We start from the raw sequence: 19937 nt of genomic DNA on the forward strand, positions 1-19937 counted from the left end.
ACGCCAACGCTCTTCACGGAAGTAAAAGTTGTTTTTTCTTTCTTTTTTTTTTTTTTTTGCCGCTGTGGCCGCCCGCATTCCTTCCCTCCCACCTCGCGGAATTGTGGAGGGAGGGGGGAGAGGAAGTTAAAGCGCCTGCGCGCAGAGGCCGCTTTCCATCCGGGTCCCTGTCCGTGCGGTGCAGCAGGTCGGTAGGCGGGAAATGGCGACTGGCTGAAGGAGCTGGTTCTGTTGCTGCTGCGGGCTAAGCGGGAAAGACACCACAGATTGCGCAGTCGGGACCATCGCCGGAGCCTGAAGACACTTCTCTGTCGTCATAGTTAGGTAATCCCCCTCGTCCAGACACTGCCGCTGCTCCCAATCCTAGTCTTCCTCCTCTTCCAGGGCCGTCTGCCGGGATCTCCTCCCCTTCTCAACCGGGTACTCCAGCGGCTCCCGCGCCTTGGTAGGCATGCACTCTTGGCGCCTCGTACGTCCGCGGTGTGGAGACGCTCTTCTCTGGACTTTCCCCTGGGAACCGAAAGGGAGATCACTTCCCGCCAGCTTCGGCTCCCAGGCTGCGCGGCCTGTGTTGTGATTTCTGGGGTTAGATTTCACTTTGCTACCCACCCCCACCCCAATCTCACCTCCTTAGTCCCAAGCCCTGTGGTCCCTCTGGGTAGTTGGGTTAGATCAGCTTTTCTAACCTTGGCCCACCTGATGTTTTCGATCTTCATTCTTTCTAGTAGGGTGCTTTTAGGGGGGCGTTGCTCTCAGTTTTTATAAGCACCTTTTGGGCATCTGGAAGAAGAGATTTCACTAAGTTCTGTTTATCTTCTGTACTGTTAAAATGTTGAGTTGACATTGTTAGTTTTTCAAATCAAGAGTGGTAGTAATGAACAACCCATGTGGAAGGCCTCTGGTTTCTGTAGTGGTCAGTTAAGGGTGAATCTTACCGTCCGTAGTATTTTACGCTTGCTTCGGGTATTAAGTACCTTTATGGATGTTTACTTTTTCATTCTTGACTAGAATTCCGTGGTAAATAATTGTGTAAGTAAACTGTGTTTATTTACTTCTCGCCCTAGTGGTGGCTGGATGTGTGATGATGTTAAGCACTTTAGAGTACCTTAGGGAAGCCTGAAGAGATATTGCTCGTAAACTGCCTTCAAAGATCCTGAAATGAGATGTACTTACAGTAGATGTTTCTCCAAGGCAAGAATCTATCTTTCAAATGCTAATAAAGGAATACCAAGATTACTGCCCAACATGAGTGTACAAATTAGGGACTTAAATGATAGATATATCTTTATAATTTTCAGATTGTAGGTTTTCAAATATATTGTCTTTACATTCTTCGACAGGTTTTAAATTTTTGTTTGTTGTCCAGCTGTTAAAGCAAGGAAATAGCTAGTTTTATTCCTTTTTTTTTTTTTTAACATTGCAGACTAATTGTGGACGTAGAGAAGTAGTAAAGAGGCTGTTGGTGTTTTTCAGAATTTGTTCTTCAATCTTGTTGAATTTGGGGGCCTTTGTATTTTTTTTTAACTAGTCAAATTAAGTTTTTAAACTGTGGTTCGTATTTTATATCATTTGATGTTTATAACTCAAAGGCTTCTAGCTCTCTAGGTCCAGTTTAGAAGACTTCACTATTGTTAGCACCTTAGGATTAAATTTCATTAATAATCAGGAACACACAAACATCATTATAGTCACCATTTGATAGATTTCGCCCCAAGGTCATAAAGAAAGTCAAGGCAAAATGTCGCTTTTACGTGAAGCAGTCTTTTAGGATTGAGTTGAACTTCATACTTATTTTCTAGGACCAAAATATCGGAAGTGGGAAGTGGAGTTGAGGGCATGTTGGATATTGGCTAAGCCAATTTGTTTAAGAAGTAGGGCCAAATATGTGACTTAAAAGGCTGTCATATAAATTATTGGTCTAGTATAGGCTTTGTCTGTACTTCAGTAACCTTTTTGGGTAGTTTATAAACATTAATGTTTTTAATAAAATTTGGTTTACAGGTAGCTTGAGTGAACGTTGTATGTAGATTTTGTCTTCAAGAAGTCACCCAAATTGCTTTAATTCTACATTCATTTAGTACCTGGGCTCTTCTTATCCTCTTTTTAGTATGGGCTAAAAAGATGTAAAAGCTCTAAGTGGTATAGTCCTTAACCTTTGTGAATTTGTAGCTGTATAGAAATTCCAAATATGATTGCATAGAAAACCAAATAGGATTGGTATATTTTATAATACTCCAATCTACATAGAGCTAGTCATGTTATTTTTTCCACTGCTAAGAAATTAAGAATTGGGGAAGTTGTATCTTTCCCAAATATATCTGGCTGATCGCACGTTCGAAATTTCCGGTCAAGAGGTTACTTCATAAGATTATTATATAACAATCTATTCAATTCTGGTTTAAAAAAACTTGAACCTGTTTTTCAGAAGAGTACAAGACTCTAGACTCATAACTGTAGAATTAATTGCAGATTGAATAAAATGGTATTAACTTATCTCAGTCATAGAAGGCTGTGCTTTGGACTAATGTGATATAGAATACAGAGTATGTCAGAATTCAAAATAAACACTCTCTAATTATACTTGTAATTTACCAAGCTGTAAAAGTGTAAAGTAGACAAGACATTTTAAGTGATAAATATCAAATGCGCTGAGAGGACCTCATATGTGGTGTGCTCTAAGTAATTCTTCTGGGTAGATTAAAAAGTTAACTCACCATTTTTATTGGATTAGCTGTAGGCAGTCATTTGCTCTTTGAAGATGAGAAGATTTAACAGATAGGGGATTTATGATAAAACTATACACCTGCAGTTTTAGTTTCCACTTACTTGATATTTGCCATGAGCTATATATCTAAGCCTGACATATATTCACAACTGGTTGTATGACTGCATTAATTTTTAATTTAAACTATATTAAACTGTAATTGGATCTACATTACATATAGTTAAACTAGGTGGTTGACTGTGAGGTATAATTTGAGAATTGCTGGTGCCAAACTTTATTTGTGTCTCTCCTGTGTGTTAAGGAATTCTTTCTAAAATATTCTGTTTAAAATGACAAATTCTCTGAAAGAGAAACTTTAAAATACTGTCTTTTATTGACAGTATTAGTGCAGATTAGTTTATCAAATAAACTTCCTATACCTATACAAACCAGGTGAGGGTTCAGAGGCAGTGGGATAGAGAAGTAAGCTTTTATGATAGGGAGTTGTGTGGCATGTAGGAACATTGTCTAGGGGAGAAAGATACAGTGGGGGTAGTAGAATCATAGTTTGAAGCTTGGGCCCTCTCGGGGTCCTTTGGGAATCTTGTGAAACTGACATTAATGATGGGTGAGACTTAAGTGTGGTCCCAAGAATAATCGTAGGACTTTATGGACAAACATGGTTTATAGATTTAGCCAGCCCTTTTGTATACTTCATCTGTAGGTCCCCCAGTTAGTAGGGTATTTTTAGAAAAGAGTGACGAGAAATACTGAAATGCCATTGAAAAAACATAGTGTAAAGTATTTACAAAAAAAAGTCTTTTCACTTTAATATAAGGCCACAGGTAGGCCAGTTGACTATATTACTGACCCCATATTTTATGGTATTCATAGTCTCTCCTGTATTAATTTAAAGAGGTTGTAGAAAAGGAGGTATGTCTAGATTAAACATGAATCATCATCAGTGCTTTGACTTGAGGTTCTAGCAGTCAGGTTTTCATAATAGCGATAATACTTTTAGGACAAGGAAATGTGTTTATTACTTTGATTAAAGAAAAAAACAAAACTACCCTTGAAAGGCATTTGAATACTTCATAAATAATTGGGATTAATATTTAATAATAGTGGTTTATATAGTTTAGGAAGAATGTTTTCTTTCTTTGGACTAAATACTTCTATATTGAGAATTGGGAACTAAAACAGCAGAGACGTTGCTAAAAAAAGAAGGAAGATTTGAGACCCTGTTTGCAGCATAACCTGGTATTTTAAGTTTTCTCAAGTTGACCCATAAAGTAATCTTTAGGAATTTAAAAGCACATTTTATTAAAAGTATATTATTTGTTAAATAAAAATATCCAGATTACACAAGTATCTTTTTAGTTGAGAAAAAACTATGATTATTTATTTTAGTAATAATTGTTTTCTTCCTGGTATTTCCCAAATATGTATGATTATCCTATTGAGTTGAAAATGATTAACCTTTCATTGACCTTACAAGTACCTGCTTTAGTGTATGTTGTTAAATAAGATAATTATACAATCCTTTAATTTTCTGATGTACTGATAATAATTGTTTGAAAAATACAATCACATTTCAAACAATCATGCATTTTTTTCTTCATTGGGACTATACTTTTTTTTTTTAAGTAGTAGCAAACATGATGGCACTTCTGTTAGAGAATTATGATTATATCTCATCTTTGACTAGTAATTTAAAAACTCATTCTTCATAAACCTTCTTATCTTCAGTTTATCTGTCATAATGATTAGTTTTTCCTTGGTAGGTAATGATAAGAATAGTGGGGAATTATTTCAGATATTCAGTGCATATTTATTTGGGGTAAAGGCCTTCATGTTTTGCTTCATAATTTTACAGTTTTTAGTTAATATCTATTTTTCTTTGTCAACATCTCATGATTCTTTTCTTACTATCAAATTAATGTGTTCTGAGGATTTCAGATTTCTACTAGCCTGAATAAGTTTAATATAAAATTAATTTTCTTTAAATGGAAGTTTTTAATCAAAGAAATATAAATGAGTAGTTATATCTCTTCCCATGTCCAGTTAATGGTGAGAATTACTTAAATGAAAAGCACTCTTAGGAAAATTACGCTGAAATTACTTTCACTTCAGTCTTCAATTTTTCTTTGTTAATGTATCCAATAAGTACATTGTAACTTGTATATATACAGGTGATCCCAGTAAATTTAAAAAGTGTATATGTTGGAATATATTCTATAGAAAGGTTAGTAATAAGATTAAAAAATGGTAAACTGGAGTGACAAGTTTCCTATGTGCTTTTTTGAAGGAAAAAAAATGTTTCTCTTGAATATTATGGCACTCAGTTCTTATAAATTCATAACCTGTATTTTTGCTAAAATAATATATTCTGTTATAAAGTTTTATTGGTATGAATTTCTTCCATACCATGTAATAGAATGCCCTTTTTGCAAGATGTTTATATTTACTGGCGGTTGTTAATACCTCCAAATTACTGTTCTTTTAAAGCTTAGGTTAAAGAAATACAGATATGTTTTCAGCAGGACATACTGTCTCATTCTGTCCATAACAAATACTGATTTTTCCCTAATGATGTCTCTGCTGAGGACATACAAGATTTTAAGTTGGTGTGCTAATAGTATTTTAAAACATATCTGAATGACTGTGCCTTAAATATTTTCAGTGATCAACAAACTGAGTGATGCCATCTTTAAAATATCAATTCATATTTTCATGAACGTTTTAGTCATTACTAACCTAACAGCCCACGTATTTTTCTCTAGAGAAAATTAATTGATCATGGTTTTAGAAAAAAAATTTTGGGGGGTGTTCATTGAAGAAAACTTTAAGAGGAAAAAAAACCCGTAATTTTATCAACCTGACCCTGACTCAGCCACTTTTTTATTTTTTGTATGTTCCCTGTATTTTGGCAAATTTTTTTGTTTATAAGTGTATTATATAATAGTAGTTTCTGAAGAATCCTATAATATTAACTAATAAAAAGAGATAATTATTATAAAAAATAATGATGCAAAAGGACCACTTATCCTTTACCACACACTTCGTTGGAAAGGGTTCGATGAAAAGAATCTCCCTGTCTTGGAGTTGATGCTTTATGTAATACTTTTCTACTTATTCCTTCTGCCCTAGTTGACTTTTGAATTTTATTAGGTGATAAATAGGAGGGACCAAAAAAATCTCTTTTTTCTCTGAAGTCATTTAATGAAGGCTTAAGAAAGTAGTAGAGAGTAAAAGTGGACAGTTGCAATACCTGAAGCTGTTGATTTCAGATTAGTCAGGTTAGAAATATAGGCAGTGAAACAGATGCTGACACTTGAAAATGTCATTTGGTGTCAACAAAGGCAATGATTTTCAGCTTTTTCTTTCACAAAATATTTTTAATATAAATTTAGTAGTGATACCATTTGTAATAGAGTATAAATGAACAAACCCATAGAAATTTAGAGCTAGAGGAGACCAAAGGGGTCACCTAGTCCAGTAACATCTTTGTTTTATTAATGATGAACCATTCTGAATACGTTTTAACTACATGTAGTAAATGTCTTAATTAGGGTGCTTTGGGATGAGTTATATGTGTAAAAAGATGAAAACAGCTCAGATTAATTAATGACTCATCTCCCACTTTGACAACTTTTTTTTTTTTAGGTGAAATTTACATGTTGTGAAGTGCACAGGTCTGATGTCCAATAATTTCTTTTGCTGTTGAGGAAATGTGCTAGGATGATTGCATGACTTAATCAGTGTCACAGCTAACTAATGATAGGTTCAGGACTGGTGCCTCCTAGTCAGAGGTTATTCCTCTAGGAACTCCCTCAGGAGCCTGCCTACTCCAGAAACTTGCATGCATATATTCTTTATATAGCCAAGTTATAATTTACATATACCTAAATTTTATGGGAAAACCCAAACTTTGTTGCCTTTAAATTTTCTGATCTTTTTACAGTTTTCTTTATATTTATTACCCACTTTTGTTTCCCTCTTATTCCCTTCATTCAGCAAACATTTTATAAAAATGCATATTCAGTTAATTCTAGATAATTTAAGAATCCTTCATATACAATGTGCTGTTTTGTTGTTTTAATAGGAATTTATACACTCAAGACCACAGTAGCAAATTATCAACTGAGTTTTGCTTGTATCATTCATTATTATAATCTTGTTAACACAAGACAATTTGCAGCCATAATTGTTTGCTTCAAATATTGTTTGGGATCACGGATTTTTGTGAAGAGGAAGGAAATCTTATGAGGAAGGGACATTTTTAGTTTTATTTATAGGCCCCTTTTATGTGAGCAAGAATTGATTACTACTGTGAGAATTGTTTGTGTTTCAGTGACATAGTTTTTGTTTTTGTTGTTTTTCCTCTCTCTCTCTCTCTCTCTCTCTCTCTCTCTTTCTCATTCTCTGGTCTCTCTGAGGGAAATGAGAAAAATTATGGTTCAGTTCAACAAAGATTGAATTATCTTGTGTGCCAGGTCACTGGAGTTACAGATAAGATCCCTGCCTTCAAGACTCTTACAGTCTAGTGCCATGAAAGATAAACAGATTATTTCAGTATGATTTGTTAAGAGCTAAGGTAGAGATAATCACAGGTTTACACAGGTTTGGGGATGTGGAAGTGGTTACTTAACTTATTGGGGAGCCTAATACCTGGGCTGAGCTTTAAATGATGAGGATAAGAATTAGTTGAAAAAGTGTTTGAGGTAGAAAACAGAAGCATGATAATACTGCACAGTGTGGGCAGGAAACTTATTACTGGAGTGCAAAGAGTGAGACAGCAGATACTTGTAGGATTTTATATATAATGCCATAGTTCAGTCTTTATTTTGAAGGGAGCTGATGGGAAGGAACAGGCAGATTTGTGGAGTAAAGAGGATTACCGTATTTGCTGGCGTATAAGACGACTGGGCGTATAAGACGACCCCCTAACATTTCCACTCAAAATACAGAGTTTGTTATATACTCGCCGTATAAGACTACCCCCTCTTCCGCACACCTTCCACACACCAAATAAAAGGTAAAACAATATCAGATTTGATTTGGCCCACTGAAGTGCAAACAAGCGTATTGTATTTCGTGTCACCACATAACCGTTTTGGCGATGTTGAGCCACCATGTCTGCTACATGTTTTTCGAGTTCTGGCCAGTGTGGGGTGCCTCTTCTTAATGCACACTTACCCCTTGGCATACTCTTTAATGCTTTCTCATTTGATTTCCAGTCCCGAACCATCTTTTCTGTTACTCCATATTGTCTTGCAGCAGCACAATTATTATTTTCCTTAGCAAAGTTTATAACTTTCAGTTTAAAATTTGCATCATACTTCTTTCTTTTGGCTGGTGCCATGATAGGGATGATAGGGGTTTGACTGGTCGACATTTTCTATGCTGTACTGTACAATGGTGCAGTATTGTGGTTGGCTGTTGGCTGTATACAAAGCCTGATTTGATTGGTCCCTGCTCCCTGTTTGCCCGCCCTGTCACTATAGCAGTCTGGTCCACCCTTGAATCAGCATCTCCCTGGGACCTCACTAGTGCGCAAGTGCGAGCTCTTCAACATTCTAACAGGCACCATGATAGCGCAAAATCGCACACAGCCGAGCATACACCCAGCAGCGCTGCTGATGCCTGAACGGTATGTGGAATGAAGTGGGCGGGCATCGGGAGGCCACTATGGCACGGGGCAAGCACTATGGGCAGTCTATCTGAAGTGTACCTGGCGTATAAGACGACCCCCCACTTGGAGGCATATTTTTCAGGGCCAAAAAATCGTCTTATACGCCGGCAAATATGGTAGATTTAAAGGGGACAAGACATGTTTTAGAGGTAAAATCATCAGAGTTTGGTGATTGACTATAGGGCACAAAGGAGAGGAAGAATGACTAGGATGCTTGGGATGGTTGCTGGCTTGATTGATTAGGTAGATGGTGTTACTTGAAATCAAGAATATAGTAGTAGGGAAAATACAGTAAGCAGAGCAGGTTTGTGGGTGAGATGGGAAAAGTGAAATTCAGTTTTGGGTAAGTTGAATTTGAGTTGCCAAGTGAAAGTGTTGCAAAAGCTGTTTGTTGGATGTGAGTCTGAAATTTAGAGGCAGGAGAGAAACTAGCAGAATTAATGTTGCGATTTGTAATGAACTTTTGAAAAAGTTCTTATTCCCCACTTCCACTAATCCTTTTATTATAATAACTGGACTGCAGGTAAATAGAAAGCAAACTTCATTGCCTAGTTTTAAATTGCTGAGCAATCAGCTTTTTCTATTCCTGAAGTGAGAACTGGTTCAAATGTTGAAAAAGTGGAAATGTTTTTTATTATATACTCTTTTCCCCAATGTTAGAAGTTCTTAGGCTTTAAAATGTTGATGCCCCCATTGCTGTTTGTTTTGTGATGTAATCTTCTTAAATTGTATCATTTTCATTCATAAGTAGATTTATTTCCCTAATGTACTCATTTCCTATTCTCTACCTGTTTTGTTCTATTGTTACTGAGAAAAGAATTTACATCTAGTAATGGAGCTCTTAAGAACCTAGAGGATGTGTTAAATTCTAACATAAATAGTAGGATTACCAAGATGAGGCTGTATATGTGTGTTTAAAACTCTTTATAATTTAAGTTTGGGTAATAAAATTAGGTTTTTGCAGATGTTCTTTAGGCAATTTCTGATGTGTACTTGGCCCAATTAATATTTATTGTCTTTGGTTTTGGTATCAGGGTAATGCAGACCTTATAAAACGAGTTGGGAAATGTTCCTTTAGTTTCTGTTTTCTAGAAGAGTTTGTATAGGTTTGTGTTTTGTTGTTTTTAAAGATGTTTGGTAGGATTCTCCAGTGAAGCCAATTGGGCCTGGTGTTTTCTGTTAGAGGCTTTTTCTATAGTTGCATTTTTAAAAAACATACAGTGATGATCAGTTTATTCTTGCATGAGCTTTGGTGTTTTATATTTTTTGAGGAATTTGATCATTTTATCTAAAGTATTGAGTATATGGGCATAAAGTTGTTTGTTCCATTATTTTTCTTTTAATGTTTGTAGGATATGTAGAGATGTTCACGTTTCCATTCCTGATATGGTAATTTGTGTCTTGTCCTTTTTTTTTAAATCTGCCTTGCTAGATAGAGGTTTGTCAATTTACTGATCTTTTACTGATCTTTTTTTAAAAGTCATCTTTTGGTTTCATTAGTTTTCTGTTTTTTAACCTCATTGATTTTTGGTTCTGTTGAATGCTTTGTCTCTTAACAAGGGGTTGTATTTTTTCTTTTTTTGTGTGTTTCTTGCCATGTTTTATTGAATCTTGGATATCATGAGTAGGACAGTAAAGACTGTGCACATAGTATTTATACCTGGGAAATTGTATATTTGGACTTTTAGTGTAGGGTGGAGTAAAGCTGAGTTTCGATTTGTTGTTGCAAAGAATACCTTAAATGGCTTCAAATTCCTCTAGTGTGACTTTGTGCTTACGCTAAAAGTTTGAGGTATGGGGAAGTATGTCTCGGTTTTCCTGTTGACTCAGTTTTTGGCTTTTCCTGTGGGCCTGTGCCTCTATGTGGAATCTAGATGCTCCTGACCTTCTCCCAGTGGTAGACTGTGGTTGTGTCAATCAGTGCTTGTTTGCTGGTGGTAGGTAGAGTCAGGAACATCTCTGTTGTCTTTGTGAAGTCTCAGTCTTGGATGGGCATCAGGAGTGGGGCATGCTCAGTGATTCTGTCCCTCTCTGCCAAACAAGGCCTTGTATCTTTTTCTGGTCTTGTTTGGAGGAGTTTCCTGAGCCTGTCTCAGTGGTAGGAGCTCTCTAATGGCACTGGTATAAGATTCTGGGCCCAAGGTTGTTTCATGCCCCTCTCTTAGTGGTTAGGGTCTTCTACTGTACCCCCATTCTTAATGATGTCCTCACTTGTGCCCTGGGGGTGACTCTACTTGCTGCCTCTCCCCCATCCTTAAAGTTTTTGTTCCTTAAGGGGAGAATGATCTGGTTGGGGCTTTGAATTTTTTTCCCTGTAGTAGAGGCTGCTCTTGCAGCTTAGCACCACAGAGGAGGACCCTCCAGTCTCATGTTCCCATGCTGTGAGTACCTGGTGGAGGTCTGAGGTGAAGGTCCTACAAATAGATTTGGATTCCTGTTGTGTCTGTAGCTCCCAGGAACTAAATGCTTATGCTAGCCCACTTTGCCATTAGGAGTTTATTAACAGTTTTAAATGAATTCTTTCTATCTGCTTTATGGCACCACTGTCTCTTCACTTGCTGTGCCATAGGTGAGCCACAGGTGCTTATATTCTTTTTCTCCTAGGAAGGGCTTGTCTTGGATCTTCTTCATTTGGTTGCCTTGAGTCCTCAGCTTTCTGATGGACTGAAGAAAAGTTTAGTTTTGTAGCTTATGTAGTTGTTGTTGTCGTTGTTAGGCAGTTTTTCTAGCTTTCTATTGTGGGCACAATCTATTATAATGACCGTTAGGCAAAACTGAAGTTAGTTAGAGCAGCCCTCTTTTCTGGAGCTGTAGTTTGTAATTCCATGACCTCTTTGCCCTCAGGCTCCTTGGGATAAACTCCCTTGCCTTCTCCTTGATTTAGACCAAAGGAAGGTGTTCAAATTGGCTAAATTGATAGTAAAAAAAAAAGAGAGAGAGAAAATTCCCCAAATGGCCCTAGTTTGCTTTTTTCTCTTCCCTAAACACTGATTTTTCCCAAACTATGTTTTGGTCAGTGTCTCCTACAGTTTTTGTTGTCTTTTCCTAGAGTGTCTCTTTCTCCCACCCTGCTTATCCTTCCATTCCATTTCCTGTTATGAAGTGGCCCAGAAAAACCAGGTATATACTGCACTGGTTAATCCAGAATTTATATGAAATATTTCTGTACTTTATATACCTGACAATCCTTTTTTTTTTTTTTTTGGTCTGCAGTTTATTTTGTCGTTTCTTATAAGAAATAAATATTTAAAAGGCAGAATAGGAATAGGAGGGCAGTTTTTACTTGGTCCCCTTTCATGTACTTCTTGCCCCATTCTTTCCCTTTTCACTGTAGTTTATTTTAAAAGGGGTGGGGAATAAGGGGTTTTGTTTTCCCATTCCAGAATCCCTGTTTCTCGCCCTTTTGGAAAACTTAATTTACACCATCATTAGTAGCTTGGAAAAGGGGATGGAGACCTATCGTTTTTATTTTTGCTTTTTTATTTTTATTGTGGTCAAATACAGATAACATAAAATTAATCATCTTAACCATTTTTAAATGTTTCGGTCAATGGTATTAAGTATATTCATCTTGTCCAGCCATTACCACTCTCCACTGCCAGAACTTTTTCATCGATCTCAAACTGAAATTCCATATCTATTAAACAGTAACTCTCTTTCGCCTTCTTCCTTAGGCTCTGGCAATCACCATTCTACTTTGTCTCTATGAATTTGACTACTCTAGTTACTTCACATAAGGGAAATCATACAATAGTTGTCATTTCATGACTGACTTATTTTACTTAGCCAGCATAATGTCCTCAAGATTCATTAACTTTGTAGCACTTTGCAGAATTTTCTTTCTTTTTAAGGCTGAATAATATGCCATCTTATATATATATATATATATATATATATATATATATATATATATATATATATATATATATATATATATATATATATATAATACACCATATATATAATACGCCATCTTATATATATATATATATATATATATACCATGTTTTGTTTATCCATCCATCTGTTGATAGACACTTTTGCTTCTACCTTTTGGCAACTGTGAATAATGCTGCTGTGAATATGGTTCGAGTCCCTCTTTCAGTTCTTTGGAGTATATCAGAGAATAGAATTGATAGATCATATGATACATCTATGTTTAATTTTGTGAGGAACTGCCATAATATTTTCCAGAGTGGCTGCACCATTTTTGCATTCCTATCAGCTATGCATAAGGGTTCCAATTTCTACACATCCTCGCTGTCACATTTCTGGGGTTTTTTTTATAACTGCCATCCTAGTGGGTATGAAGAGGAATCTCATTGTGATTTTGATTTGCATTTCCTTAATTATTAGTGATGTTTAGCATTTTTTCATGTGCTCATTGACCATTTGTATACCCTTTTTTTAGAGAAATTCTATTCAAGTCTTTTGCCCATTTTTCTATCATGATGTTTTTGTTGTTGAGTTGTAGGAATTTTAAAAAACATATTCAGGATATTAACCCCTCATGAGATATATTATTTACATATGTTTTCTCCCATATCATAGGTTGCCTTTTCACTCTGTTGATAGTGTCTTTTGGTACACAAAAGTTTTTAATTTTGCTATAGTCCAGTATATCTTTTCATTTTCTTTTGTTGCCAAATCCAATGTCAAGAGCTCTCCCCCTATGTTTTCTTCTACAAGTTTTATAGTTTTAGCTCTTAAGGTCTTTGGTACATTTTGAGTTAATTTTTGCCTACAGTGTAAGGTTAGGGTCCAACTTCAGTTTGGTTTTGTGGGGGTTTTTTTGCTTTTGGATATCCCAGTTTTCCCAGCACTAGGGATCTATAGTTTTAATATGGGTACAGATAAGGCCTGGAGTTGAGATACGGAATATAATGTTCTACATTGTATAAGGTTTAGATTCTAGATTGTTCTTTTAAGTTTTATAATGGGTAAAAATATGCCATAGGAGCTGACTTAGAACTCCAATCCCTGTTTGTAACATTTTTTTTCTATGAGAAATTTGGTTTTGAGCTCCCAGCTGCCATTTTATAAACACATCTATTTGCAGGTTGACTCTATTTTAAGGCATTGCATAGTCAGAGGTCTTCAGGAAAATCACTGATTGTGAATGACTATTTAGAAAAAGAGCAGAAGTAAAAAACAAACTTTAGAGGGAAATGAGAAATTAGAATTTTTGGCAAATTTTAATTAGTAATATTTTTTGTTGGTGATAAATATTTTTTGTTGGTGATAAATATTTTTATTTTTATTGGTATCTGCAAATTGTTACTTAAAATACTTCTGCCATTTTCTCCATCTCATTTTTCTCAGTCATAAAATGGAAATACTTTATGTTGAAAGTACTGACTGAATGAAATAATTTATTACAGATTTTCCTTGACTTACAGTGGGGTTACCTCTCAATAAATGCACCATAAGTTGAAAATAGCGTAAGCAAATATGCATTTAATACACCTAACCTACTGAACATCATAGCTTAGCCTAGCCTACTTTAAACGTGCTCAGAATATTAGCCTACAGTTGGGAAAAATCATCTCACACAAAGCCTATTTTATAATAAAATGTTGAATATCTCATGTGATTTATTGAATACTGTACTGAAAGTGAAAAACAATGGTTGTATGGGTACAGAATGGTTGTAAATATATTGGTTGTTTACCCTTGTGATTGCATGGCTGACTGGGAGCTGTGGTTGGCTGCTGTTGATGCTTACTGCTTGCCCAGGAAACAGTGAAAATTCAAAATTTGAAGTACAGTTTCTACTGAATGCTTATCACTTTTGCACCATCGTAAGTCAGGTACCATCTATTATATAAAAGCTCTTAGGACAGTGCCTTGCATATTGCAGTTAAATAAAGAACAGCTGTTGGTTATCTATCACTAACCTTTTCTGTGTTCAGATAAATGTAGTTAAAGTAGGTACTTTGTTTTTGAAAAAAATAGGTTGAGGTTGGTTTTCTGAAGTTGACACAATGTATTTTATACAGTGCTCTGATAGTATACTTGGTTGGTTTATGTTTCAGTGTTCAGGTAAGCATAGACATTTAAATTAAGCCTTTATTTTAGGATTTTATCAATTTGCAGGAAATGCCAACATTGAATTTAGACAATATTTATTCAGATCCTTGGATTATTTTTAAGATATTGAATATAGTCCCATTATTTTGGAGAGTTGGACGAAAATATGCAAATATCTAAACTCTTTTAAATTAAGCCATAATTGGTAAAATAAAGTGATATAAACTCTCTTTAAATATTAAAATGAAAAATGTTTTTAATTTTGGTTTTAAGACAAGGAAAATTATGCTTACCCAAGTTGCTAGAGTTAAATTCTTCTTTGAAATTCTTTTTTATTAAGTAAGAAAATGGTCAGTACATATTTGCAGGTTTTATTCAGTTCTGTTTAAAAGATTTTTTGGCGAGAACGCTTTTAACATTTTTAAATATTTGCATCTTGAAGTAATGAACTTCATGTCTCTTTAAGCATTCTAGCAGGTTCTAGGTTACCTTTAGATAGGAATGCTACCTGAGAGATTTCTGCTTTGGTTAGGAAGGCTGAACTAAAGTCTTTTTCAACTTTTGGGTTTTACATTCTTAGAAAAAATTGAGAAAAGGGCATGCACAGGCACTGAACAAAATGGGAACTAGAGGTAGCCTATAAATATAATTAAAATATTTAATTTTACTAGTTATTACAATTTAAAATAATTTTAACATTCAATTAGCAAGCAATTTAAAAATTAAAAATAAATTCTGATGTGCAAGATTCATCTATATAAAGCAAGCACTCTTTATATCCTACTGGATGAAACCATCTTTCCAAAAAGCAGTTTGTTATTATTTCTAGAGGCACTGCCAAATGTTAATAATCTTTGGCCTAATAAATTCACTCCTAAGAAACTATTTTAAGGAAGGAATCAGAAATGTGGATTGAAATTTATGTACAAAGTTACTACATTTGAGATTATGTTAGTAATTATGAAGAATTTAAGTTTTCAACAGGTCAGTTGAATAAATTTGGGAATATTTATTTATTGGGTCGTCGGGAAAGTCATGATGCATTTTTTGCATTGAAAAACAGAAAAATACATCATGACTTTCCCGACGACCCAATATATATTGGAATATTATGTGGCCATTAAAAAAAATTACTGAATTTCCCCATGTATAAGACGCACCTAAATTTTGAGGCCCGAAATTTGGGGGGGGGGGAGTATTACATAAAGTTAATGACCACAAGGGTTTTTTTTTAAGATTTTATTGGGGAATTGGGGGAGCGGAACAGACAAGTTGCTGTCCTTTTGTTCTTCAGTCTAGTTGTAGATGACATCACTTCACTGGCCCATGTTGGTATTATCATTGCATTCTTCCTGGGTGAGGCAGATTGATCGCCGGCCTCTGGATGGCTGCTCACAGAGACTCTTGGCAGCTCACACCAGCTGCCGGCCGCTCACGCTGACTGCCGGCCACTCACGGTAGCTTTTGGCAGCCCACTGCAGCTTACGCCGTCGCCGGCGACTGTACTCAGGGCAGCCCAGCTTGAGGCCGAGCTGTTGTTCACCATCTTAGCTGTAGAGGGCAGTGTCACTGGCCCTCATGTGGCATCTGAACCGGGGCCCTGCTGCTCAGAGCTGGTGTCCCAAGCCAGCTTTTAACCAACGCGCCACTCCCCCGTCCCTGAACTCAAGTTTTATTCATATAAAATTCATACAACTCCTAATCACTGTCAAAACTCCCAACCATAGCCAGTCTCTGATTGTTTTCTCAGTTGGAAGAGGACCAAACTGCAGCACGATTTCCATTCACTTTTGCAGACTGGATCACTTTTAACTTGAATTCAGCACTGTATGAAAATCTTTTCTGAGCCATTTCTGAGCAGAACATGGCAAAACGTAACCTAATATACTGGTAACAAGTGCAAAATAATGAGCGCAAAGACAACAAGCGCGAGAAAGCGGGAAATGCAAGTTAAAAAAACCTACAACCACTGTATAAGACACACCCAGATTTTAGACCCCAAATTTTTCGAAAAAGGGTGCGTCTTATACATGGGGTAATATGGTATGTTCTCAGGAGCTGTTAACAGTCCTTTGTGTCTCTGACACAACCTCTGTTGCAGGCCGGGCACTGCCATGAGGCAAGCAGTGGCTACTGACGATGGTGCTCTTAGGGCACTGTGCGAAGTTGTCACAGGCCACTGTGTGAGAGCAGGCAGGATTCAGGGAGACCCAGGAAACCTAGAAATGGTCCAAAATGGCAGAGTAGGTAAACGCTATGCCTGCTGTACCCCAGGATCACACCAGAATTACAAATTATAGAACAATCAACCTCAAAAATCAGCTGAAGACTAGCTGAACAGAACCCCTATTACTAAGGATATAAAGAAGGGGCCATATCGAGACTGATAAGAAGGGTGGAGATGCAAAACAGGCTGACCCCAAACCAACAGATTGTGATTGAACACGGGGAGTGAAAATCAGCAAGGACTCTCTGTCTGTCCGTCCTGGTGAGATGGAAGGCAGCTGGAAACCCAGATGCCCTCTTACAGAGCCTATACACAGACTGTCTTGCAAGCACTTACCTGGTCTCTGGTTGAGGGGCAGCAACTCTAGAGGCCCAGAGACTTGTGGGGAAAGACTCAGTTTTGTGGCTTCGAAGTGAGGGCTGGAGGAAGAGTAACCATTGTCTCTGTGTAGAGCCTGACACACGTGTAGCCTACAGCAGGGCTCCATAATTTCTGTGTTGAGCCCTCCCCCCAAAGGGCCAAGTCTGGGACCATATTGGTCTGGTGGAATTCGCATGTGGACACAGCCTTGGTGACGCCCTGGGTCCCCGCCCCCTGCACAGCTGGTGCTCCATTGCCCGGTACACACTTTTAACTGTTGGGTCCCGCCCCAAAGGCTGTGAAAGCCTTTTTGCAGTGACAGATGGCCCACATCGGCCCAGGAAATGTTTGTTGGTAGGTGGTGGCCCAAGACCTGTGCTACAGCTTCTCTTGGGCAGCTCTCAAGGACCTGCGGGCCTGATGCGTATGGTGGCTGGCCATGGTATTCTTGGGGCATTTTTGTGGGGTGGTCACGGGCCTGGCATTGGTACAGGACTGCACTGACTTTGTAGAAACCACTGACCACACCACTTAGCTCCCTGGACTCCACCCTCCCCCCATTTGGCCACCTAGAGCTGCATTGCTAGGGGCACTCTTGGCGCCTGGGTGGCCAGCCCTGCTCCACAAGCCACAGAAGCCTTTTATGGCAGCCGAAGGCCTGCGACAGCCCGAGGAGCTTTTGGTGTTGGACAGTGACTTAAAACCTGTGCTGCAGCCATTCTTGGGCAGCTCTCGGGGATTTGCAAGCCTGAGACAAGTGAAGACTGGCTGTTGTGTTCTAAGGGTGTTTTGTGAAGGGGTCACAGGCCAGGCACTGTTATGAGGTGAGCAGTAGCTAGCAGTGGTATTCTCAGGGAGCTGTATGAAGTGGTCACAGGCCGGGCACTGGTGCAAGAACAGAACCTTGTAAAAGTTCAGTTAACTTTGTAAAAACCACTAGCCACATCTCGTGACTCCCTGGGACTCTGCCCCACCCACCTAGTGCTGCATCACTGAGGGCACTGTCAACTCTGGGTCAACCAGCCCAGCCCATGCACCTAAGGAGGCTCTTTCAACAGCTGAGTCTTAACCGGCAGCTGGTGGGTGGCAATAGGCATAGGGGGCCCTGGGCCATTTGCTAATTTACCTAAATCCGAACACTGGTGGCACCCAGCCTTAATTCACAGTGAGGCCACTCCCACATGCCTCCAGGCTCAGCATAGGCAGTAACCAACCACATAGCTTTGTGATTTCTATCAGGTAGCTACGGCCCAGTGACAGCCAAGGCTGAAATTGGCCTGCATGAGAGCCCCTCCCAAGAGATACCAGAAACTACACACCCAGAGGGTAGCTTCAGACCACACCAGAGCACTACCTGGTTAGCCCCACAAGCGACACACCCAAAGGGAGGTCTCAACAGGCACAGGAGCCCATGGGGGGCAAACCCTCCTCTTAAGGGGTTAGCCCCCACACAGCAGTTCATATACTGTAGGCATAGCCAGGCCTCACAATGAGTCAGCCTGGGAGTCAATCCCACCCACTGACACGCCAGAAGCAATCAAGGCTCAACTATAGCAGGAGAACACACATAACACACTCCAGGGACACTCCTGGAACACACGCACAGGCGATCAGGGAGACTGATCAGGAGATCAGGGAGACCACACAGGACACACTACTTAAGGCCACCCAGCAAAGACTGAGAGACACAGGAGATCTACCTAACACATAGAAGCAAACGGAGAGAGAGAGAGCCAGAATGAGATAACAAAGAAACATGTCCCAAATAAAATAAATCCCCAGAAATAAAAGTAAATGAAATGCAGGTAACCAACCTACCAGAGACAGTCTAAAACACTGGTTGTAAGAATGCTTAAGGAACTTAGTGAGAACTTCAACAAAGAGATAGCAAACATAAATAAGAACATAGAAACCATAAAAAAAGAACCAGTCAGAAATAAAGAATACAATAACTGAAGTGAAGAATACACTAGAAGGAATGGACTGCAGATTAGATGAAGCAGAGGATCAAATCAGTGATTTAGAAGACAAACCAGCAATTTAGAAGACAAAGTAGCTGAAAACACCCAATCGGAACAACAACAAAGAATTTTAAAAATCAAAGATCGTTTAAGGGACCTGTGGGACAACATCAAGCCTAACAACATTTGCATCATAGGAGTACCAGGAGGAGAGAAGGGAGAAAGGGATTGAGAACCTATTTGAAGAAAGAATGACTGAAAAATTCCCTAACCTGGTGAAGGAAATAGACATACAAACCCCGGAAGCACAGAGTCTCTAACAAGATGAACCCAAACAGGCCCACACCAAGACGCGTTATAATTAAAATGGCAAAGGTTAACAACAGAGAGAATCCTAAAAACAAATAAAAACCAACTAGTTACTTACAAAGGAGCTCCCATAAGACTATCAGCCAATTTCTTTTTCCTTTTTCTTTATTACAGAACACAAAAAAACCTTTATTACATGGACTAAGGAGGGAGGAGGATTTACTGTATTTTGTTGTGTATAATGCGCTCCCATGTATAATAATACACACCCACGTTTTTGTCCAAAACTTTCAGTGGAAAAATCTTTCATTTTAATTTTTTAATTCAAATTTTAACTTATTTACATTTAGGTACTTGTTTTTTGTATTATAAAGTAATTTTAGCATATATATATATATTTAAGATTTTATTGGGGACTTGGGGGAGTGGAACAGACAAGTTGCTGTCTTTTTGTTCTTCAGTCTAGTTGTGGACGATGTCGCTTCACTGGCCCATGTTGGTATTATCATTGCACTCTTCCCGAGTGAGGCAGATTGGTCGCCGGCCATTGGACGGCCGCTCACGGCAGCTACCGGCCGCTCACACTGGCTGCCGGCCACACACGGTAGCTTTATGGCAGCCCACTGCAGCAGGGGCTGCAGCCTATGCCGT

General features: G+C 38.0%; 1 protein-coding gene across 1 annotated transcript in view; it reads left to right on the plus strand.

The window, feature by feature from the left end:
- The first annotated feature begins 104 nt into the window (after positions 1 to 104).
- Positions 105 to 19937, plus strand: part of CTDSPL2 (CTD small phosphatase like 2) — a 92750-nt gene continuing 72917 nt past the window's right edge. The window contains exon 1 of the mRNA XM_019644871.1: positions 105 to 324. The gene's annotated coding sequence lies outside the window, so the exon portion shown is untranslated. The remainder of the gene's footprint in view (positions 325 to 19937) is intronic.

This window comes from Hipposideros armiger, unplaced genomic scaffold (genome assembly GCF_001890085.2).
Source record: "Hipposideros armiger isolate ML-2016 unplaced genomic scaffold, ASM189008v1 scaffold_92, whole genome shotgun sequence".
In the NCBI taxonomy this organism is placed as follows: Eukaryota; Metazoa; Chordata; class Mammalia; order Chiroptera; family Hipposideridae; genus Hipposideros; species Hipposideros armiger.